Raw genomic sequence first — 26,977 nt, 5'->3', positions numbered from 1 at the left:
GTGAAGTAGTTGTGAGAGCCCAGTCCCTGTGCACATTTCCACAAAGGGAAATACCACACACCAGATGTATAAGCAACTCCTACCCAGTACTATAGTTAGACTCAAAGTAATTAGTCCTTGCTGGATTTGAGCACTGTCCTACCTAAGCCCACAACTTAGAGAGCAGTGAATTACTTGCTGATGCTACAGGAAAAGAGGTATTGCAAGTGTGAGGCAGGACACATTTGAAGGGATGACCACATCATTGTGTGACAAAGTAAATGTTGGCCTTAAAAGAAAATGAAATACTTGTGGGAGTCCTCTCCCTGAGCACATGTTTCCACAAAGGGGAAGTATACAAATATACAATGCAAAACAGAAAAAAATTTACGAGCACTTTTCTGTTACATTTCTTAACTCTCCAGATTTTTGCAGACTGCCCAGATTTTGTTATATATTTTTGGTCTGTTTCTTACACAATTTGTAATTTTTGCCAAATCACTGAGGACTGATGTCACTAAATAATGACACACATTTGAGTTTCAGAATTAACAGAAAATGAATGCTAACACAAATCTAGCAACTTTCTAAATTTATAACAACAATCCCAGGGATTCAATAATCTCCGTGTAGGCTTAGTGCAAAGCTCACATGGAATTTATGTGCTTGCACGAGGACCAGCAGTGCTAATTGCATATGCATGCCTCGCATTGAACTTACACGGATGCAAGTGTGGTTTCATGGCCAGTAATAGTGTTAGCAGCCAGGAAGCCATCTAAAGCAGCATGAACACATGCAGACATGCAGACATGTATACCTATGAGCAAACTAGTTCTGCATGATTGCACAAACAGCCACAATGACTTCCAGGGTTTAATATAAATCAATGCATAAAGTCCTAACACATTATAGGAAAGTGTAGTCAGTGCTGAGTGCTGTGCAAGCTTGTTTTAGGCATACTGAAATAAAATATCGGTAGTGATCATCAAAGGTGCATAGACTGCATTATAAATACACTATTCTGGGGAAGTGTGTGTTTTGGAAAGGGTCACACACATAAATGGTAGGGATGAAGAAAGCATAACAGTACAGGTGAAACATGGTAATGTACAGCAGATAAGTGCATATCAATGTATGTTTGTTAGAAAAATAGATGTTTTTTGATAATAATTGTAGTAGCACTTTAAATACTGCTAAGAAGTATAGCGCTTGAATAAAATGGCACCAAAAAGTTTTTAAATATGTTATCAGCTGTTAGTATTATGGTTCTGAAGAAGTCTGTAGTACACAAATGAAAGCGCTTAACCATTTTTACATGTTTGGAGTGTGATTAAATATATATTCCTTTCTTGTTCGAGTCGAGTTTCACTTGTAACATAAAGCTTAGTTGAGACATATTTTTGTCTCTAGAGAGTTTATTCTGTTGTTGTTCCGTGCGTTTTGATATCCTGACATGATCACTGGAGAGAACATTTAGCAAGGATGGTATACGCAATAGGGGGTATGTGCATATTGTTAAGATGTGCAAAATGATTTGCTGGAATATGAATGTAATCTCAGAACAGGTCTCAAGCAATCAGGGCAGATAGCAACAGGCTTGTGGGCATCATTAGACAGAAACACACACAATCATGGACAATATAATGATAATGCCACAGTTAATCTGTGTCATTTGCATAAAATATGTGATTGTGACTTATTAGACATGTCCTCCATGAACACACATGTAGAACTGCAATGATTATTCAGTAATTTATAAGGGTAATCAAGCACACCTTCTTCAAAAATGATCACTTTTTGCAGATATTAAGGGGGGCAGTGTTACACCTGTAGTTTAAATTATCAGCAATCCTGGCTAGTTCACAGGTTTGCATGGCATATTTATGCCACAATCCACACTTGCAAGAATGTAACCAATGCATTTAATGTTATCAATGAGCTATGTATTTACTGGGTGCATCACATGAGCACATATCACACATGCATCTTGTATAACACATTGAAGGGAGTTCTGCACTGTCAACTATTAATGGTTATGCATAACAACTAATATTTAGGTATGGCTGACAAAATGTGTGGGGCTCACTGTGGCAAAACTGATACACTTGAGTAAATCATTCCTGGAAGATGTATGGTGAGGTACATACAAAATGGTGCATTGTACTCAATTATTAATGTGATGATGACTGAGAACAATGAGACTACAATGCCCACTCATGTGGATGTCCCTCCCATACTCAGGAGTTGTGCTACATACAAGGGATTTGTCACCGCTGTGGTCACATGCTGGTGGAAGTTCCACTTACTATCTACCTGAGTGCCAAGGTCTTGTACCACTTGGTCTGCTCACAGGGGTCTTCTGTCTATATTGTAGTTAGCTTGTGTATTTGCTTTCATAAAAGTTCTAATCATAGTATTTGTTCATCTAGTGTGTCTGCATGGCTTTGGCAACAAACCTTTTTGTGTGTTACTACTTTCTGCATTATACCAATACTGTTCTTGGATTCAGTGATTGTCAACAGTTTGCAGTTGTCCACAAAGCTGGCTACACAAAGGATGTGTAAATTTTTCTTGACTCCTGGACTTAAATAATGAACTGTAAAGAGCCTCGTACAGAGTCCTGAGGTACAGATTTGGTCACTGGACTCCAGCTAGAGGTGAATTTACATGCTTCAACATTATGCCTCCTGTAAGTGATCCATTTGTCTACCCACTTGGTGACATAGGTGTTTATGCCCACTTGAGACTGCTTCTCTGTAATACCAGAGTATGAATTTGTATCACAGTCCTTGGCCAGATCAAGTTACACAGGATAATAGTCTTTTCTTCATGTATGCTATTGATGACCTTCTCGAAGACATCAAACAGATTTAACAGACATGATGCAGCTGTAACAAATCAAACATGGGTTTGGCACACATGAAATTACCAGTGTCCTTTCTGATAAGGTCCATGATAACTCATTGGTCTGCATCACAGATGAGGAAAGTCAGAAGTATGGGTCTATAAGTCCCTGCATCAGGTGATGGTTCCCCCTCACCATTCAGATGGATGACTGTTGTGCACACCCTTCTTCAAGAACATAGGCTATCTCAAAGGCTGTGTTGAAGTAGGGATCCAACTGTGTCTGCTGCATGTTGTTTTAAGTCACAGTATAGGCAGCCTGTGATATTGTCAGAGCCCATTGATTCTGTATTGTTACCCTTAGAGAGTTCACAAATGAGCTGCTCTCCTGACAATATAAACTGAGTAATGTTTGCATGTATACTTTTGCTGGTGACCTCTGACAACAGGGTGAAGTGTGAGATGAACTGTCTCCAGGCAGATTGTCTATTTTCTCTGGCTGAGTATGGCTGCTGACATCCACAAACAGCTCTGTGCTTAGCTGTATATTCCCCTTAATGTTTCACACTTATTTAAATAAATGATTTGTGACAACATCTCCAAATACAGCCTTGGTTATGGATCAAATGCCACACACTTGTACTATTCACACAGTCATACAACTGTACCAATGCCATGTAATTGCATCAATTGCACAACATGTCTATATGTGCTTCATGTGAAAGCTGTGTTTGAGTGGACTGATGCTATATAAGGACGCATTACAAATGAGCTGGTTGTGGCTTATGCAGAAAGTTTACTGACACAAATGCTGATAGTCACACAATAGTGCTGCTGACCTCCTCAATAATCCTTGGGAATAGCAACACAATTGCACATATAATGAATTCCACAAGGTTGCAGTTGAATCACAACATGTGTTATTTTTCTGTATACCATAGCATTACATGTGGATGAAAGAAGACTTTTGTGCCCATGTAATCAGTATGAATTTATATTGATGCCTGTCACAGAGCATTTAAGGGTGGTAGGTATACACTTGCACACTTGTGCCATACTGCAAGTGTAAATGTGATGGCTGAATGAGAAATGGGTAGAATGTTGCTCTGCACCACTACAAAAACACATACCTTAATAAGCTGACAATATAGTTTTATCCCATGTTAGTAGCACTCAAGAGGCATATTACTATGGCTGTTATAGAAGGAACATGTAATGAAATGTCAACAGTAGACATCAATACATTACCTCACATCACAGATTGTAATACACTCTTGTAGCATACTGTACATAGAGACCACAACACAGCACATGTCAATGATAGTAACATTGATGTGAAATGTTCATAGGGTCATAAGTCATGACTGAACTAATGGCCAACACCACATAAAATCCTACACTTATTACATTTAAAGGAAACTCCCTATATCTATATGATGGAAGATAATAAGGCTATGTGTGTATGTGTGCATTTGTTTGACTGCATTACATAGTGCCTATCTCAATATGTGACATGTACACCACCCCATGACATAATTACCAATTGCACATTCAGTGGTCTAGAGATGGCTTTCAAAGGCTTGTGGACTCTGCTTCAAGATGTGTGTATGCATCTTTGACATGGGGACATCCTCCTCTCCTCTGCAAGAAGGATGCCAGCTGGCAGAGGGTAAAAGGGAGTGTTGCATGCATGGGGCTACATTAAAGGATCTTCTAAGTGGTAGTGAAATAAAAAGCAATTCAAAAGGTCATATAATGACCATAATGTAACACCAACCACATGCAGCAGTAGACTGGGCCTGATTTTAACATTACACCAGTGTAAACATTACACCAGTGTAAGAATATAAGCTTAATTCCTTAAAATGCAACAGTAGCAGCACCACATATGTGTAACTTTAACACTGTCATGTATAATAGCATCATTGTATGCTGAGAAGAACATGTAGGGCTGAGTGTCTGACATGGATGTGGAGTCACATCTCAGTGTAAAATTATCTCAAAAATATTATTTGAATAGACACTCACATTGCCTTTAACAGAATTTGAAGACCACAATACTTACCATTTCTGCCACAATATAAGTTTGACTTGAATGATGTCAAAGTGTACTTTATACAGGATGACATCATCAGTGCATGTTACAAGAAGATGTATGGAGCAGAGTCATGGCTGTGAACTCACATGACATTCTAAACTTTTCACCTACTGATGTTTTAATGAAAGCACACATCAGTTGACCACAGTAAGACTAGAACACCTATCTATCTTCAGAATACAGTACTTTATGCAAGTGCCACAATATGAGTCTGTTTTTATAGTGTCAGACAACACTGTACAGCTGATGACTACAGCAGTGCATGTTTGTGTGAAGAAGATGGTAGTAGCAGTGTCTCACATGCTGTTCTAAAATACTATGCTGAGAAGATGGTGATAGGAGTGACTCACATGCTGTTCTAAAATAGGAGATGTTGGGAGGCCTGTATGAAATGGCTGGGTAGCCAAGTACGACTGTCAAAAGTATTTGTTCTCCATGGGACTGGATTGCTGACAGTAGGATATACACATATGCTCTTTTGAGTACAAACATACACACACACACACACACACACACACACACACACACGCACACGCACACGCACATGCACACACATACACACACACTTAACTAGTAGCACCAGCTGTAGAACTCAGTAATTAACACAAGTGCCATGGTGCAAGTCTGACTTTTATACTGCTGCTGGCAATTTATTGTGTATGACATCCTCACTGAATGTTTGTGAGAAGATGTTGGGAAGCCTGAATGAAATGGTTGGGTAACCATGTACAACTGTCAAACATTTTTCTTCTCTATGGGACTGGATGGCTAACAGTAGGCTGCAGACTTATACTCTTCTGAGTAGACATACACCAGTCAACTGCAGTGAGATTAGAACTCTTAACTAACTAGTTAATAGATCAAGAATATGAAGCAGCACAGCACAAGTCTCACTTTTATACTGCTGCTAGACAATTTAGAGTGGATGATATCTTCACTGGATGTTTGCAAGAAGATGTTGGGAGGCCTGTATGAAATGGCGGGGTAGGCATGTATGACTGCCAAGATACTAGTTCTGCATGTGACCAGATTGATGATAGTAGGATACAGACTGATGTCCATCTGACTATGCACACGCACTTACATATACATAGAGCCACACACACACACACACACACACACACACACACACACACACACACACACACACACACATACAATGTTGCTGCTGTGATAATTTAACACACATGTAAGTATTTTGTTCTCATCTTCAAATATAGTAGTTAATGATTGCAACACCCCTGAGTTATGTTTTTGCCTTGTCATAGTGGACTTTATATATAATGCCATCATCATTATATGATGTGGGCAACATATCCTGTTGTCAGAGTGGTGTGCATAGTGTGAATTTTGTATTTTCTGTTGTGTTTTCAATGTGCAAGCATATTTTAAAATACAGCTTCTCGAGCTAGATGCAAAAAGCTGTCAGGAATATATGTAAGAGAATTGAGACATACGCATCTGTTTCTTGGTATGTTGTGTGTATTATACAGTTATTGCCACATATAGATACACACATTTTTTGTGATCAGCATGGATGTAAATGTGTATGTACAGGGTTCATATCTGTGAAGAACTGCTGTCCACATTAATACATGTATAAGATGATCTGAATTTCTATTGTTGGTGTAAAGGTTTAGATGATGTAACAATGCAATTGTGCTATTTATTCCTCTAGTGTAGTTTACATTTGGTAACTAGTACTGACATACCAGTTTTCAAGTGTATGGATGCAGGGTGACAGACATGGCTCAGTGTAAATACGTGTTCAGTCAGTAAAAAGTGTTTTTACATGGATTTTAATGGGATGAAGACTAACTGGGCAATAAACATATGTAATACATGCTGATCAGCTCTTTCCATAGCACACTAGCAAGCAGTTAGTTTGTGCAATCAATGACAAAGTATCTGTGCATGCAAGATACACATTTAATGACTACTAATTCAACTTGAGAAGTACTTATCTATATTGGCTATGATAGAAATAGCTAACAGATACTATGGTGTTCATAATGTAGTTTGTATCACAAATATTATGTCATTCATGTTATGACATTAAAAACTATTTGTATGGGTTTCCCCATTTGCATATAGTCAAGCAACAAGAACATGTGAGTCTCTGCTTCATTAAGAAAAAAAGAAATAGTTCCATTGGTTTGTCTTCCTTCATGCAAACATGCTAAGTGGAGAGATGGCAGTCAGCACTTTAGACAACACTGAGCGGAAGAAAAACACCTGCGGCTAAGCTGTCTCTGTGGCAGTAGGTGTAACAGAAGTCAACTCTTATTTTGAGCACCAATGATTCAGGGTTTAAATCCAGTTCAATCTAATTTTTTACATACGTATTCAGGATGTCAATAAATGATTAATTGTGATATTTTTTGCAAATGTGAGAGAGAATAACTACAGTGAAGTATTGCATAAAAACGAACAATAATCAATTGATTTATGTCAACAGTACTCATATGGATTGGCATATTTATACATTCATCAGTCCAAATAAATATTATAGGAAATATTTAATATGAGTATCTTTATTGTGCTTTAATTGTGTGCTTCTTTAGTGCAGTAAGTTTAAACAACATTGTGCGGAGGTAATGGAATTATGTCATAAAACGTGAAGAGCCATTCACTGTCACATGGCAGTGGTGTGCAATGCCAAACTCCTTGCAAAAGTAAAGGACAAAAAGTGAAGGGCTTTATTATTGGTCATTTCTGCCATGTATGTGGTGTGTGATTCTATTTTTTTGACCAGATTAAAGGTGTGAAAATGGGGTAGATAGGAAAGTGGTGAAATGGGGGGGGGGGCAAGCTGGGGAAGAACAAAGTGAAAGCAATATAGGAATGTGCAGGAGGGAATCAGGAGAGAACAAAAGCTATAAGCTTCAGCAGTGTAAAATAAACATGGATAGAATATTGGATGAGTTTGGACTATCATCTCAATAAAGATGTGTGCCAACAATGCAGTAATGTTATATAACCAATTGGACCAAATTAAGTATGATGAGAAGACACATGTGTAAAGTGGAGAGCTTTCTATGGGACAATTTTTTTTGGGGGGGGCACGTGTCCATTTTTGTGATTTTATTTCAGTAAGACAGGAATGTTGGGTAAGGCACATAGTTATGTCAGGGGCAGGTAAGTAGGGTAGGTGAGAAAGCAGCTGCAGACAAACAGGACAAACAAGGAAAGAGACAGAAATGGTGAAGGACACAAAAGGTTGAGGGACACTATGATTTGGGACAGAGAGGGGACATCAGATGTCTGTCAAGCATGGGGATAGTGAGAATCTAGTCCTCACTCTCAGAACTGTCATTGCTGTCCCTTTCCTGAGCTTGCTGTTAGGGTGCTTGACATTTTCTTTTACACAGAATTCCAGCGATCTTCTCCATCCAGCTGAAGTGTGCATAAATGGTACTTTCTATGACCTCACATACCATGTCTGGCATCTTCTGGCAGATGAAAAAATTATCTTCTCCTCCAATACTCCAGGAGGGTACCACTGCACCAGTTGCCAGGGTAAATCAACCTGATGTTGAGGTCCCATGTAATGCAGTGGCTGCAGAGACAGTACTGCCAGGTTGAGTTCCAGATGTGCTGGGCATTGGTGTGGCAGCCATTGATGGTTTGGCAGCCTGAGTCACTTGGTTAGCCTACCTCCCTGTACTGGAAATCATTTTGTCAGTTGTCAGAATCTGATGACATCAGAATGCTGTGGCCACACATATAAAAATAAAAAAGAGAAAAAAAGGGCAGGGTAAAAGACAAAAAAAGGAAAAAGATAATTAGAACCATTATATGTTACATGCAATAAAGTAGTACAATATAAATAATACATTTACTTTTACAGTAAATAACAACTACAAACTACAACTGATGATTGTTCAAAGTAATCCTTGCAATATGCATATATTGCACCTATGCTTTACTAAATAATACAGATTAAGTTAACAACATGGCCTGTATGCCAATTTTGTTGAAGTTATTATGTGATATTTTTAAATTATTTTATGATACATTTGTTACCTATGGGATTTGAACCAACAACATCTAAATATACAACAGAAACACATGATAAACAGCACTCCAACAGCAACTCAGTGGTGTATAAAAATACTGTAGAGACAAAAAACATCAAACACCACTCTATGAGAAAATGGATGACTTTAATCAAAATAATAAAATGTTAAAAATGTAAAACAGTAAGCACTTTCACAACATAATATTGCTTCATCAGACCATTCAAGAAATATATCAATATCTAAACTTATATATAATTAAAATAATTGCTAAGCCTCCAATAAAAATCAAGACAAAAAATCAACAACGCTTATCTAATGATTTCAGTAACTCATTCTACCAATCGTCAATCACTTAAACAAATATTCACCTATCACATAACAGAATTTTCTGTACTACAATTGGTAGAGTTACACTTTACATTCGCTTCCTTAGGTAAGTAAACCTGCCAATGAAGTACAATCATACTTCCAAGATAGCGATCATGCATACTAAAAACATGAATGCATCATTGTGACATGAAGCTACATATATTGATGTGTACAATTAATCTCACATTAAATCTCACAATAAATCAAAAATAAAAAGTAAAAAATAAAAAAATAGACAGAGTGATTATCATAAGGATTACTTAAACTGCCCAGCCTGTGCATACTCGGCATATCACGATGCCCTTCAACAACATGGCTAAATGTTATAATGGAGACAATCCTTAACAATCACTCATTTAAATCATTATTAAATAAATGATACAAAAAGAGCTTCCTAGTGAATAACTATTCAAAAGTAAATCCTAAAACCTAAAATTACAATTAATTCAGAAAGTAAATAATGAACAATCTATCAGTTTCTAAAAATCCTAATATAAGCCTATCAATAGCTGCTTCAACGATTAGTTGAAAAGTGCTAAAACGTGCATCTATTAGTCAATCTTCTACATTCAGCTGCCTGTCGTAATAATCCATTTAAACCAATGAATGACTTGCCTGTACATACTCACCCAATCAAAATGCCCTTCAAACCATGAATCAAGGCTTAATGATGAGAAGCCAATGCATCAGCTATGCAGACATCATCAGAATCAGCCCAAAAGACAAAGTTATTGCCACATCTGTAAATGGTGAAAGGATTTAGCTAACTATAAAACTAAACTATGTATATTCCAATAGAAGAAACAATGCTTTGGCTCTACATACGTGATCATCAAAATCATTACCATGTGAACAAACAATAACAAACAGGACGTAATCATATTAAAGGGATCTGCCTAATTTTTAATCTTTCACTATGCACGATGGTTTCACAATTCTACTACTTGACTACCTCCACCAGAAGGTATATTGCACCAGAAATATACTATTACAATTCACTCCTACAGTTGGCTTGAGCTACAGAATAAAGCATGTGTGCTTGGTTTTACAGTGAAGATATGCATGCTTAAGTCACTATTAATGTATAGACAAGCAATACGTTTGATAAAATAATATTATTTTGTGCTGCACACACACAAACCTTGCTTCTCCAAGTCTTTCCAAATGTCCAACATTGGCATCTCTGTTTGCTGCAATCTCTTGGGTGGCTGTTGAAGAAAAAGGGCAAAAAAAGAGAATAGCATTATGCATAACAGTCTTGGCTATATCCAGCTTTCTATATAATTTAAAGTATTTTTATCAGCACAGTTATACAACTGTAGGATATCAGCAGTCCTAAGCTCATCCAGCCACTAGTTGATTTATTCCTACTTGCGCCTTTTCAGGTCATTACAATGGTGCCTGCATTGCTCTCCAGTGCTTGGAATGCCAGTCACACTGGAGACAGCCTTGGCAAGACTATTCCAAGCCATTTGTATTGAGACCTGGTATAGTTCCCCTGGAATAGCCTACTGCTGTGGCACTTTATAAGAAGTCAAATGAATATTCTGGACTCCTCTACACCACATCTTTGAGTCCAAAATTGGGCATCTTCCTTTCTTGCTTCTGCCATGTCTGTGCAGGTCTAACAGCAGCAGTTAAGTGTTTTCCTGCCAATTTGTGTTATCACATTTTACGACTAGTCTGCATATCTGTACTGCAATGCCAACTGCATAACCTCAACTTCTTCTCTGATACTGTTGCATGGTTCTCTAGCTACCTCAGTGATAGATCTCAATCAGTGAGATGACACTCTGCACTCTCCCCTCCTCTCCCTGTAAAAATGGATGTATCTCAAGGGTCTATCCTAGGGCCTTTACTTTTTAATATCTTTACTAATCAGCTCTATACCTCCTGTCCTCAGTCATCTTTACTAGAGTCATCACCACAGCCAAGTCTCCCTCTAAGCTCTTCTCAGCTACTCAGGCATCTTTTAACTTAGTTGAAACATGGCTCTCCAACAACTAGCTCATCCTTAACCTTATAAAAGCAAAAATGTTACTCTTCCTACCTAAAAAGCTCAACAATATAAAACCCTACTTCTCCATACAGTCCCTTAATAACACCCCCATTCAGGTAGAATCCAGCACTAAGCTCTTAGGCGTAACCATCGATGATCAGCTTAAATTTGACTTGCATGTTAATAACTGTATCAAAAAGACTCATTCAAAACTAGGGCTCTTTACCGTATCAATAAATTCCTTACCTCTGAAGCCAAGATTACTCTCTCTCTTACCTACCTTCTACCCAGTATAATGTACAATGCTCATATTCTCACAAATCTTAACTCAGCACTCCTGACCAAACTTGAATCTACCTACAACAAGGTAGCTAAATTTGCTGTCCAACAAACCTACAAATCTCATCACTGTCTCTCACAAAAACACATAAACTGTCTTGAAGTACCCCACCTGTTTCCAACTGCCCAGCACTATCCCATCTCATCTCCATTTATTCTCCCTCCAGACCTCTCCGAAGCTCTAACCAAGACCTACTACAAATCTACAAACTCAAGTCTAAATCTGGACACAACATATATAGCTATCACCCCACTATTGCCTGGAATAGGCCCCCACTAGAAATCAGGATCCTTACACATCCTAAACAATTTAAGACAGCCACCAAAGAGCACTTTAAAAGTCACTGGTCCTGCCATTGCGCTCTCCCTCCTTAAACATCCCCTACTTCCCATACCTTAATCTACTTTCTGCCCTTAACTCATTTTTCTCACTAGCTCTCTCTAATCTTCCTTTGACTACTCTTTCTACTGTCTTCTAAAATATATTAAACAAATCATCTCAAAGAAACATTCTATTGTAACTGTCTCGCCTTTATGCAACTACATTATGGTAAAACTGGGTTTTTGTAACTACTTAGCCCAAAAACTATATTCATCTTAATGACATATTTCTTTATACATCTTGAAATAGTTTTGCTATACTACTGATTATAGACACTATATAACATCGTATTGCTGCTTAATGCCTTGTAATAATTCTGTAACATTGCTGTTTAATGCTTATTTATAATAAAAATTGTATAATATGTTGGAGCTTTTCTCCCCGGGTCTCTGCTGAAACAGGGCTCATCAGCTCAGTCGGACAATCCCAGTCAACAAATGTAAAATAAATAAATAAATAATAAATAAATAATAAATTTACACGATGTTAAGCAGAGAGCAACAGTGCCAAACAGAGAGGAAGACAGTTTATGAAATAGGAAGGGTAATGTGACAGTTGGCATTAGCTTTTGGTTTGGATGCTGCTGTACCTGTTAGTTGATTTAACTTTGCCGACATGTATTGGGGGTATAAATTTAATGACCTGAGACATTTTTTTGTATGGCTGGAGACACTGATAAAAGTAATTTGTACAATGTGAGATTCAAACCTATACAAAACAGGCAAAACATACTCTTCTACACAGGTGTTTCTTCATCCTTGCTGCAGAAGAAGTACTTATCAGACATTCTCTTTAATTATATTGATACATGAAATAGTGAGTAGTTAACAGTGTTTGTGTATGACCTGAAAAAGTCCTGGTTTATAAATTCATGTGTACATAGCTATCAATGAAGTATGAAGTCCATCCCAGGCCAGAAAATACACTTTTACAGTAAGTACAGTAACATAATTGTCAGTATACCCTCAGTCCCACATATAATTTATATGATCTCCAGTGTTATCTATAGATAGTTATTGTTATTTATAATTATCTTTAGATTGTTCTTTAGTTTTAAAAAACTGAGTGGACAAACATTATAAAATTTGGAGTTTGCTAGATGAGAACCCTGGCTCACCAGTATTGGGGCCATTAGCTTGCACCAGTCACCACAGAGAAAAGCAAGCATCAGTCTCATTTACTGCAGTCATTACTGTGCAGAGTACTCATTGCAATTGAGATCTTGCTTGTCAGACTTGCTCATTAGTTATACATTAAAGAGTTGAGTGTTTAACCATGTATGACACGAAAGTTCAGAAAAAAAGATGTTTAATTGCAGAACCATAATTCTACTCATACCCACTTTTATATATTTGATATATATGTTATCTGCATATGCTCAATGCACCTGCTATACATAGTTATTTGTAGTATAATTATTTTTTATTGTGAATTTTTATACAAAGTAATGTTGAACAATATTAATAAAACGTTTGATTTTGCTGGATTAGAACTCTGGCTTACATTTAGTGTAGTCTTTAACTTACAACTGCTGCCACAGGAACAACTAGGCAGTAGCTTTATATTTTCACATTTATTTGTGTATATGTATGCTGACTGCTGTGTAATGCAGTTTAGCAAGTTTGCATGGTGGAAGGAAGACCACACATGATATAATATCCTTTTTGAAATTGACAATGTCTGCTTGCTGTCTGCAGGAGTTCTGGAACTACAAGTGGTGGGGAAGCTTGCTGCTTGCTGCACAACACTACTTAGCGTGTTTGGGCGATGGTCAGCAAAAGATACAACAATGTAACCTTTTCAAAATTGACAGTTGTCTGCCTTGCATCTGTAGGTGTTCTGGAACTGCAGGTGTTGTGGAAGCTTGCTGACTGTCATGCAATGATGCTTAGCATGTTTGCCTGATGAAAGGCAAAAGGGGTTGCAATGTATCTTTTATGAAACTGACAACATCTGCTTGTTGTCTGGGCCATTGCACCATGTTTGCGCAGAGGTGAGTAATGCACAAATGAGATAGGCAAAGCTCAACATGCATTATTATTGTAAAAAGTGTTTCTTACTTTTTGTTACTGAAAAATAAATGCGGGATTTAAAACTTGATCTACACATACTATGTGTTGTGTGATTCACAATGTTGCCACATGTGCTATGCTTACACTTATTTCACAGCTTTAAATTTTGCTGACTTTCTCATAAAAGCAACTTTTATTTATTTTACATTAGTCAGCACAACTATATATGCTGTTTGTCTTTCGGCTTTTTCCCGGTAAGGGGTTGCAACAGCGGAACTCCGGTCCGCTAATGATTGGCAGTAGATTTTTACAAAATGCTGAGGTGCCAGCTCGACACCCACCCTTCAACGAAGACACGCCCATTTACGCATGCATGTCTTTCAAATGCTAGGACATGCAGACTCCACACAGAAGGCACTCCCAGGCCAAGTTGAGAATCGAACGGGAGAACCTCTTGCTGTGAGGTAACAATGCTACTGCTGTACCATCGCGAAATTGGGGTCCACTTTTTAATTTCAAAATTCCATAATGTCGAGATTCATAAAATCAAACCCAAAATCTTGACATTATGAAATTTTGAAATCAAAAAGTGAATAGAAAACAAAATGTAAAACAAGGGTTTTGCAAGGGGGGCAAGCACCCCCCTGCACCCCCCACACCCCCTGCACCTTAAATATGCTAACTCTGAGATCGTGCTACAGTGAAGAGAATGGTAATATTCCCGTTCTGCACTGTCTAGTGATTCCCATTTCCATTCTCTTCTCTGTAGAGCAATCTCTGAGTTAGTATATTTAAGGTGCAGGGGGTGTGGGGGGTGCAGGGGTACTTGCCCCCTGCAGAAACATAGTTTTACATGTATTTCTTTTCTTTTTTTTTTATTAATTTCAAGATTACAAGATCTCGAGGTTCTCGGTTCAGTGTATAGAATTTCAGGATTTTGTAATTTCTAAATTAAGAAGTGGACCCATATATATATATATATATATATATATATATATATATATATATATATATATATAAAACACAAATTTAAAAAAAAGGAAAGCAAACTGAGGCTTATTTGAGCCAAGCTGAACTGAGGTGGGCTACCAGCCGCAACTCTGAGCAGATATACCAGATGACTAGAGGCTTCTCAACTTCCCAAAAAACATAAGTTGCCTGTTTTTCACTTGATTATATAATCTACTGCACTTTTTATTGCATTCTGCTTATTTAATACTGTATTTTAGTGCTGTAAACTAAACTGCACTGTTTGCACTGCATTTGTCTGCCTTACTATGCCTGTTATATTGTATTTTGTTGCCGTTTCCACTTTTGCAAAGCTTTTGTTTTACTTTTTGACTATTTTCAATGTAATTGTTGCTACTTTTCACTGTTTGCAAACCATATGTACTGTTTGTTGAGTTTTCCTTCCAAGCAGTGTTTAGATAACTGATGTTTTTACTGTTTTAAACTTTCATTGGTGTTTCCTTGCTATTTTTCTGCTGCTTAAAAGATGTTTTTGTGTTTCTCCCTAAGTAGGTGTAGCTAGTAGAGGCAGCATAATCCAGGTACAGGTTTGCTCATCTGGGTCTGTTTATAGTGGCTGTTGTATTCTGAGCACATTTTACAAGCCATCTTTCATCAGAAGAGGCCCTTCTGCACCCTTGTGAGAGATGTGTGCTGATTGCAAACTGGTGAAGAGTGACTGGTCTAGAGCTTGGAGTAAGCAGCCATATTGGTTCTTCTGAGTATTTAAAAGTTTTTTTTTAAGTTTTTAGCTATTTAAGCCATGCTTTTGAGCTGGTTTCTGCTTGTTTGCCCGTCGTGCAGCACAACACACTGCCACACAATTTTGAGTTATAGCCGGATAGATAATTTTGGCAATTTTTCCCTTAAATACTGCTGTAGTACATTAGTGTAGTCTTCATCTTTAGTACACCTCTGGTCTAAGAAGTATTTCTAGTGAGCTGTGACCTAATAAACCACCAACCAAAAACCCATCAGAAATACCCATTTACAAAGCACCTTCTAGATCAGTTCTGAAAGCTCCCACTTTGTGATAACAGTTCTTCAAACCTAGCATTATGGACAGTTGGACTACCCTTATTTCTCCTGCCAGCCTTGTTGACCTGGGTCGCCTGCGGCAGTGTAGAAACAGCATCATGTACACAGACAACCTTCTACTAATAACTCACTCTAGTACAAAGTATGAGAGATGTATCTACACCAAGAATCTTGAATCCTTGCACTCTCATACTGAAAACAGTAGCACTGAAGAAGTTGTCAACTCATCCACTACTACTCATACATATAGTTACACTATTTGTACACATAGTATGCATCCAACACATAAATCCTCATACATGGAGGTTCTCACAAAAAACTTACAGTTCCCACAGCACCCAAGACACATAGCAACATCAGTGTCTCAATTACCAAGCCCTTAATGTGTAACATTGAAAAAATAAATTTTCTTGTCAATGGAAACTCCATAGTGAAACACACAGATGTCCCACTCACCAGGTTAGATAAGGAGAAAATCATTGCCAGCTCCTTGTCTAGTGCCAGAATTTGTCAGATCACACATGCACTCAGTCTCTTGGCAACAAGTACCAATATGATTTTGTTATAGCTGATGTTGGAGTGAATGACCTGAGATGTACCTCACTGAACTATATGAAGAGAGACATAATTGAACTCTCCGAGTATGTGTCCCAGGCAGGTATGTCCCTAGCCTTGAGCAGCATATTTCCCTTGCCTAGAATGATGCCACAGTATTAACATAAAATTATTGATTTCAATAATTGGCTTAGATTTTGATGTCAATCAAAGGGGATCCTGTTTCTATCAGCCTGGGATGACATGGTCAACAAACCTCACTGCTTTGCCAGAGATGGTTTGCAATTGGCTCAACTAGGCTTTCAGCTGCTGGCAAAGGCTCTTGACTCCCCCACAGTGCCTTTTTTAGGCAAGGTCTCAAAAACAAAATTGGCGACATGAAAATTGCCAACCATAGCAAAATAAGGGTTATTATGCTTAAAGCTAGGAGCTTAAACCACAAACTGCATACCCTGGAAGCACTTCTATCACTGGAGGATGTAGATGTCTATGCAAATCACAGAAATCTGGTTCAAGGCCTCAGAGATTACCCCAGCCTTGGAAGGCTACAATGCCTCCCACACCTTCGGACCACAAAACGAACATGGGGAAAAGTAAAGGAGGTGGTGTTTCTCTATGCATTAGAGATAAATTTACCTCCTGACTGGTTAAACTTTACAACTCAATGGAGTTACTCCATGTTTAGATTACTGTGGGTAATACCCCCATTCAAGTCATAGCTAGTTATAGATCTCCCTCCATGGATCTTGATGCATGTGAAACCTACTTGACCAAACTGGAGTCAATCCAAATATTGCCAAACACTCTGGTCATAGGGGATTTCAATTATCCCACCATCTGCTGGGAAACCTACTGTAGCCCTAACTCACTAGCACAAAAATTCCTTAACTTTGTTATCTCAAATGCCCTGTATCAAATTGCTCAAACCCCAACAAGAGGAACAACATACTAAATCTGGTCCTCACTAACATGACAAAAAGATGCACCACAGCAACTGCCAGACCCTTATTACTTAAATCTGACCACCAAAAATAATTGGATAATAATTGTAAATCAGAGTCAACATGAAAGCAAGTATAAATCCAGCAAGACAAACGGACTCTGAAAATGCTAGCTAATAATAAACATTTAATAATCACAAAGCTTTTAGAGACAATTCTTTCTTCAGTATGAGACAAATAAGAATAAAAAAAACATTGCTTAGATATACTTAATTGAAATCACAAGACACAGCCTGTCCAATAAAACAATCAAAATAATTATCAGTTACATAGAATCCTAGTCAGAAATATATTTAACAACTTGAACAATAACATAGAAAAATCAGCATTACAATATTTTTTTTTTGTTCAATAAGTCTTATCACTGTAAACACATTTGTTTAAACTTCAAAACTGGTTTAATACTAATTGATGCATTAACACCAGGAGCACAATTGGCTTGTAATCTAAAGACCCATTCATATTGTCTATGTTCAAGCCTGTTGTTAAAATCTCCACCCCTATCATCCTGTATAGAACATCTATAGCTCTGAACATAATATCATGAATTAGTTTCTAAGATATGTTTTGCAAGATCATTACTAACAGTGCATTGCTTAATTTCAGAGTGATGTTCAATAATCCTATCTTTCAGCTTTCTTGTGGACTTCCCTATGCAAAAACTTGAGCACTTTGTGCCATTTGCTAAATAAACTATATTAATAGTGTTACGAGTGGCAGTACATTTAAAAATATATTTTTTATTTCTTTTGGGATGGAGAAATTCATTATCCATGCAAATAGAACTGCAAAAGCTATAGTTATAGCAAGGGAATGTACCAAATTTCTTAAATAAAAATTTCCTAGCAACATTGTTAAAATCCTTATAACATAATTATTTCTTCAGGCTAGAACAGTTTTTATATGCAACACTCAGAGTTAACCCTACAAATTGCTGTAATGCCGGGGAAGCTTGTAAAATGCCCCAATTATTTATGATTATTTTCCTAATATTTCTGTTGTTCTATTGAATGTAGTTAAATAACATAAGTTATTTATTCTTGGGGGGGGGGGTTCTGAGTTTCCTTCATTTTAAGGAAAATAATCCTCAAAATATGGTCTAAATCTACTGTTTCTCCTTTCAATAACTTCATTAGTCAGATCATTAAGTTGCATAACATTATAATCCCTTTGAAGGAACTCAAGCTTCATATAATTCATTTGTTCAAACATTTCTCACTATTGGTAGTTAATCAACTAGCATGCATAAATTGCCTTTTGACTATTCCTTTAAAGGTATGCCTAGCATACATAGTATTTCTATGCAGGAATCTGTTACCATGGACATCTTTCTTATGTATGCCAGTATGTATACACTTATCATTTCATTCTAATTTAACATCAAGAAAGGTGATCTCTTGTGTTGAGAAATTCATTTAAATTTCGGGAAATATGTAGTTTGATTAATATAGGAAACAAAAATCCAAAAGATCATCATAAGTACCTTTCCATATTAAAAAAAACTCATCCACAAAATGCTAGACGAACAGAATTTTAGAAGAAAACTGCTCAGGACCTTGACAGATACACATCTCTTCCTACTGATTTAAATAGATATTTGCATTAGTATTGATGATGGGTGTATACATTGCCAAATCTGAGATTTGGTGATAAATTTGTTGGGCAAACATAAATAAGTTATTATTTAACATGATATCAAGTAATTCGCATAATGTATCTATCTCCCTATTTCTTAAAGAACTGTAAGTGGATAAAAAAAAATCTCATTTGCATCCAAACCATGTGATTTAAAAAAACACCATAAACAACGAATTGATGTCTAAAGAAACAAATAGAAACTCAGATGATGAAACATTCATAATATGCCACTGAAAACATTTTTGTAAGGAAGTCCCCAGTAGCATGAATATAACTCTTAATATGAGTGGGATGAAGATGATGAAACATTCATAATATGCCACTCAAAACATTTTTGTAAGGAAGTCCCCAATAGCACGAATATAACTCTTAATATGAGTGGGATGTTTACTTAGTTCATTCTGTAAATACAAGGAGATAGGTTCTCTGGCCCATCCCCTCCCTAAGACTATAGGTCTCATTGGAGGGTGTGTTTGTGACTTATAGATCTTAGGCAAACTGTGTAAAATAGGAATCACAGGGCAAGAAACAGTAAAATAATTAAACAATTCAAAAGTAACATCATTCATCTACTGTAAATCATACAAAAACATATTTACTCTACTAATAAGTAGAGCATCTGATTTCCCTATTTTCTTAAAAGTAGATGGATGAGACAAGAGTTCATTCATCCAAGAAGTATAGTCGCTTCTGTTCATTATAATAATAGATCCGCCTTTATTGGCTTCTTTGATGATATTGTCTGGATTATTCTGTAATTTAATAGGAAATATTATGCTCATCTAAAGATAAATTATAAAGTTTCCTGTTTTCAAAGCTCTCATAAAGCTGGCAAAGTTGCTGTTAACAAATCATCTGAAAAGCCATTAATGCAGGACAGCTAACAGAAATAAATGTACTGGATCTCCTGCATAACTGTTGTTCCAAAGGAGAATCCTTAAAAGTAAGTTTCAAGTTTAGGTTCCTAACAACTAAATTTGAATCGGATAAAGCTTGTACAACCATATCAGTTCCAGATGGTATAAACTTAATACATTTTTTCAAAAAGAAAGATCTGAAGCAGTCAATTGCACACTGGATAAATTAAGAACCACTAGCCCATTTAGTATACATTCCAAAGCGACAGACTGTAGGTTCCTGGCCTGCTGTATTTTCTGGTTTACTATCAACAGATTGAAATTCATTTGGTCTAACATTCATTTGGTCGACATATTTGTTTGACTAATTAATATCAAGTAGTTCATTTGGTCGACAGACAGTGCTGTCGATCTTCTGTCGACCTTATGTTGACAACAGGCAAGGAATTATCCTTGTCAGCACTGTTGTGCAATCCTGGAGTTGTAATATATAAGTAGTGTTAGTTTGAGGTGTGTGTCAACCATTTAGATGTAGACATTTTGGTGTCAATATTATGACCTGTCGATGTAATGATTTCGACCAAATGAACGTCGACCGAATGCATTTCAATCATTTGATAGTAAACCATATTTTCCTCCTCCTCTTCTTTGTCGGCAGCCCCTCAGTAAGTCTTGGGTCTGCTGTTTTGGCATTTCTGGTAAGTTGGGCTAGACCATTGTCCTTGAACCCAAAAAAATCCTCACTAGGGTTCATAACAATGGAGTTCACATATTCATTAATAGAGGACACATTAGATGGACCCTCAGCTAACAAATTAGGGGAGGGTGTGTCCATGGAAGAAACCATCTCAATTGATGATGAAATGTGAACAGGAACTTGTTGAGCCAAAACAGAAGTAGTAAGCAGATCAATAATGTTCAACACATATGTAAAATCAGGGTGGGGATGTGAATTGTCTTTATTCAATTTCACATTAACCTTTGGCTCCTTAAGCCAAGAGAAAATATTTCTTGACTGGAAATCATTAATGTCCCTAGCAAGTTTACATTTTTTGACACTTCTAAATTTTAGAATCTTTCCAGCATTTTATGATAAGCAGGTGTACATTCTTTAAAGGAAGGAATAGTTAAAATTTCACCTTCTATTTTATTAATTTCAACTTGGAGTTTGTCTTCCACATTAGAGAAAAACTGTTCATTAACAACATATAGTCTAAACTTAACTTCAAATTAAGTTCCTGGCAACAAAGTTCAGGATAAGTATTCCCAAAAGACGGCATTATAAGAATTCATAAGCCCAGAGGAAAAACTCCTAACTCAAGGTAAGCTGCAAAACTGAGTCATTGTCACTGCATTCTTTTAAATATTTGCACCTTCCATTCTAAGGCATTAATTCATGCAAGACAATTATTATTGGACTATAAATCAAAGTTGTTTTTAGATAAAGATGAATTCCTTACTTGTCATAACAAAGGATTGGCTGGTATGATCAAAAGTTCATTCAATGTATGATTATTAGGTACTGAATGAGTTCAGGTGATTTTAACAACAGGCTTGAAAAAAGAGAATATGAATGGATTGTTAGAATTCCCAGTGCTTACAAATTTTTAAAATGCCATCTGCATTTTGCAAAGTTGTGTTTTTAATGAAGGTATAGCAGTTTTTATTGCAGTGATCTTTCACTTCTATTTTTTGGGTTTTTGTCATTATCTGTGGATGTTGACAGATATCTGACTTTAGAACCTTATGTAGTTTTAAGTGATATTAAGAAACTTGTTTACTGCCAATGCTGTTCTATATCCCTGCTCTAACTTTTTTCCTTTCTGAAGTTTTGTTATTGCCATTGGGTGCATATAGGGCATTGTACCAGGAATTGCTTTTTTACTACCAAAATGAGGGCTGTCTTCATTTTTAAATTTTCTCTTTAATGAAGGCATAACAGCTGCTACTGCAGTGCTCTTTTACTTCTATTTCATGGGTTTCTAGCAAAGGTTTATGGGGACATTATTACATTTCTGACATAATAAGATAAAATAGGTTAGAGTGACATTAAGAAACTGTCAAGTGCTAATGCTGTTCAATATCCCTGGCATCATTTTTATTTAATTTCTGATGATGTGCTATTGCATGTGTGTGTGTGTGTGTGTGTGTGTGTGTTTGTGTGTGTGTGTGTGTGCTTGTGCGTGTGCGCGTGTGTGCCTGCATGTGCGTGTGTGTGTGTGTATGCGTGTGTGTGTGTGTGTGTGTGTGTGTGTGTGTGTGTGTGTGTGTGTGTGTGTGTGTGCGCGTGTGTGCGTGTGTGTGTGTGTGTGTGTGTGTGCATGTGTGTGTATGCATGCGTGTAGTGTATGGGGGATTTTACAGGTATTGCTTAGGTTTTTGTATTCATTATTAACATTGTTAAATGCTGATGCCTGCATAATGATTTTTTTCTGCTCAGTGTTAGTTTAGCTTGTAACCACACAGCCCTAGTTATGTTCTTTTTGATATATTTATTTTTTTTACTTCTTTACAGGGATATGGCACCTAAACCAGCCATATCAAGAAATATTCCATTCTCCGATGCCGAGAATGAGATAATTGTACATGCCCTCTGTCCACATTTTTACATGGATCTTAAGTAAATACTTCACTGGCAAGCCCTTTCATGACTTTTTCATGTAGCAGGTGGTCAATGACGTGAATGCTGTGGGTGGTCAAGGCCCTGATGGCAAGGCTATCAAACATAGGGCCAGTGATATGATCAAGAATTCTATGAGTAGAGCCAAGGCTGTGGCACAGATACAAAAAGCTACTGAAGAGTTGGCTAATGAATGACCATACAGTGAGATAGGGGAGTTCCTGTTGACTGTAAGGGATCTAGGTAGCGGATTTGTCCATTACTGTGGTGGATATGGTGGTAGAGCTGGAAGACAGCCACAGGCTGCTCACTAGTGATGCTGAAGGTATACCACACATGTATCTCTCTCCCTTTCTTTCTCTATCTCTTTACATATATAAGTTATAATATTTTTGTTTAAATTATCATCTTCTGCTTAGTGCTTAACACACCTCTATCAATTTCAGTTTTGTGTGTCTCGGGACATCTGACATTGAGGTTCTATGACAACCTGCACATGGCCCTGACATTTTTTATTTGTATTTGTTTATATATGGATCTGTAAATATACATTACTAGAAAGTTTATTTGCACTTGCATCTATTGTTGCTTTATGCTGGTTTAGGGAGCATATTCTGATCAGTTATTTTTGTATTTCTCCTGTTTTTTTTTTTTTTTGGTGTAATCACAGATGAGGCTGTGGAGCTCCTACCACCTCATGATGGCAGTGATGAATAGGCACAGTCTGATACTGTAGAGGATATGCCTGACAGAGAAGATCTGGCTCCCACATCCCCTTATCAAAGTTTGGAAATAGTCAGTATGCCTATGCATACCCATGGCATGGAACCATCTGAGATCAGGTAGGGTGAGCGGGGCACAGCTGAATTACACCAACTAAAGAGCTGGTGGAATCTCCCCTTATCCATTGTGAGTGTGAAGTACCACATGGAGGTGTCAGTAGAGGTGTTCAGAGTAGGCATGCTTGCCACCATTCTCCTGATGTTGGTGCATCAGTATCTGCTACTTATTAGATGTGCAGGGTCATCATGGAGGTACAGGCAAGTTCCTCCAGAGCCCCAGAAGAGATTGACTTCTACACATCATTCATTCTGACATGCAAGACTGAATGAACTGCGTGTGTGACCTTGGGGCTGGACAAATAACACACTGCACTGGCAGTGACTGTTATGGAACATTTGCTGGGAGAGGGTTAGCATTCTTGAGGCCAAACAGCAGATATATCATCAGATGTTAGCCACCATGGCCGTGGCGATGCCAGATCCCACTCACATAGTGGTACTACTTCCACTGTTACATCAATGGTTTTGGTGCACTCCCAGATATGGTAGACCATGTGGTCATATTCAAGTCACACCCTAACCTCTAGTCAGGGTCAGGAACTAGCAGTGCAGCTCTTGGCAAAAGTTGTTCACATGGTCAGCAGAGGCAATGATGAGCTGAATCCTCTACCATGCATGACTCACACCTGTCCAGAATGCCAGGGCATAGTGCTGACAAAAATGCTTTGACTGTGTGCCTGCAGACCTGCACAAAGTACATGTCATGTTGCCCATGCCACCTCAGACACACACACACACACACACACACACACACACACACACACACACACACACACACACACGCGCATACACAGTTTTTTCTTAATAGTGACTTCTTTACATCTGGAGCTACTGGTTCTGACAGTGCATATGTGTTCGTATTATCATTTCTCACTCACATGCACACTTGCTTTTTGCCAGTATTGCCTTCCTGTAACCCCACTCCTGCACTGTATAAGCAAAGATGATGCTGACTGTGCCTTGTCCTATGCATATTTCTTTGTGATTTAGGATTGCCTATATCTGACACACTGAGTGGACAGCTAAAGCTTGCTTTCTCCAATGGCTTTTTTTCTTCAAATCTATACTGAATTTCATTTTTGTTTAATTCTGTTCAAGTTCAACATTGTTAGTATTATAGTGCCCATACTTGTAGTAGTATTAGCATTAGTATAGCACTATTACTTATGAATAACTTGTTGCTTATCCCCTTGTGCAGACGATGCTGAGATTGTCCTGGCCCCTGTTGAGATGTCTCACTTGAGTAACTATGTCTGATGTGCAGTAGTGAGCAAGCCAAGCATGTTTTTGGTCAATCCCTTTTTTTTATTCATAAGTTGGACTGTAACTACTCATTTGTGACTTCACTATTTATCTTTATTTTCTGTTTAAAAGACTCTATAGCTATGCTTGATTATTTAACTGCACATATGATGATGACATTGCAGTACTTCTGTCTTTTGACATGGGTCTGCTTTGGGCTTGATGAACAGGTTGCATACATATGCAGGGAAAAGCTATTTTATTCCTTTAATATCTTCATAATTGTTTTATTTTGTCTATGTTGCATACATTCCTGTGTAGTTAATCAACAGTTCGTTATACTGAAGTACAGTACAAATATATTATATTCAGATTACAGGTTCATCACTTACATTAGTCATTGCTGCTGCTAACATTTTGTAATCTGACAGGCAGTGCATGGGTAACTAAAGGATTTTAAGTTTGCATGTATCACTGTTACTATTTGTATGTGCTTAGCTAATTTTGTTGTTTACTTAATTAGTGATCACGTGTGCTATTCACTACCATAGCATATTGTGCATGCCTTCATCTGCCAAGATTATCCCGAGTTGTTGGTTCTTCATTTGTATCTCCTGACCTTGTCTGTGGTGCTGGAAACTGTGGTCCTTGTCTGGGGTCTCCTTGCTGCAGCTGTTTCCAGGGAATGATGTTATGTAATATGGCATAGACTGTCAATATTTTGACAGAGGTGGAAGGGTCATACAGGAGGGTACCTCCAGATGTATCTAGACATCAGAAACGTGACTTAATCAGGCAAAAAAACACTCTCTATGATAGTTCTACTCTGAGAGAGTGCATTATCGTAACCTTCCTTAGTGAGGTTGTGTGGGTTAATCATGGGTGTCGAGAGCCAAAATTCCACTGCATACTCTGCAACACCCCCCCCAGATGTCCTTATCATAAGCTGCCCTAAGAAAACCTTATGTCACAGGTATGCCATATGTGGAAGTTGTGGAAACTGCCAGGGTTAACTGCACATGCATTATAGATGATACCATGTACATTACAGAACACCTCACAGTTAATAGAGTGATAGCTTTTTTTCTGTTTATGTACCTCCATTACAGTTCATCAGGAGGAGCTTTTATTACAATGTGTGTGCAATCTATTGCCCCCAGAACTTCAAAAAAATGTGCAGTGGCACAGAACTTTTGCATGGTCATAGCTCTCTCTTCTGCAATACGTGGAAATCAGATATGCTTCCCCACATGTTGCAGCATTTCATTGATAAACTGGTGTATTATTCTTGAAGCAGAGGCCTGTGTTACCTCTACTGTGTACCACGTGGGTCTCTGAAAAATCCCTGTTTCTAGTATATGTAACACTGCACATACCTTGGATTCCAGAGAGATGGATTAGACATGATTCCAACCAAACATGATTTGAACACCCTATGCCTTCTGGGCTGAGGTCTAGCAGCAGCTGCAGTAGAAGCTCCTTGTATTTGATCCCGTTGCACTTACAGATTTATAATGGAAGTAGTAACCCCTAACATTTTTAAAGTTTCCTCATGGCTGTGTTCCAACATGTCCTGGAATACACAACTAAAGTGAGTGAGGTGTGTAAGAGCTTGTTTTATAAATTTCTGACTAACTTCACTGTAAATATTTGCTTCATTATCATATAATTTAGTTTTTTATTTGTTGATTAGCAAAATCATACTCTAATCCTTGCTTTAGAGACAGACATGACATGCAATGCTTTTTGTTGAATCACAAACAGCATGCTTGCCACTGCTTGTCAAACAATCAGGTTCAGCATGACTTGTAGGCTGTCATGAATTCACTTCTACATTTTTTTACTGCTTTTTAATTTGAATTTTGTTATTGCTTAGAACATATATAGTAGCCTGTTGCTGTTCACATTGTCAGTGGATTGTTATCCACATTTTAATTGTCGACATTTATTTTTACAACAATGTTCAGCTGTTTCATCAAGTAGATTGTTGTCAACTCACAGAATGTCACTCACAGTGCAACAAACATCAGTTCATTGAGAACTAAGAGAGAAGAGACATGAACCTGCTTCCCTTGCTGGGTGCATGTTAAAGACCATTCCAGAGCTTTTCTGAGTCAAGATTCAATGGTCTG

This window comes from Protopterus annectens, chromosome 7.part0, assembly GCF_019279795.1.
Source record: "Protopterus annectens isolate FY-2018-M chromosome 7.part0, PAN1.0, whole genome shotgun sequence".
In the NCBI taxonomy this organism is placed as follows: domain Eukaryota; kingdom Metazoa; phylum Chordata; order Ceratodontiformes; family Protopteridae; genus Protopterus; species Protopterus annectens.
Note: the sequence above shows the minus strand (reverse complement) of the source record.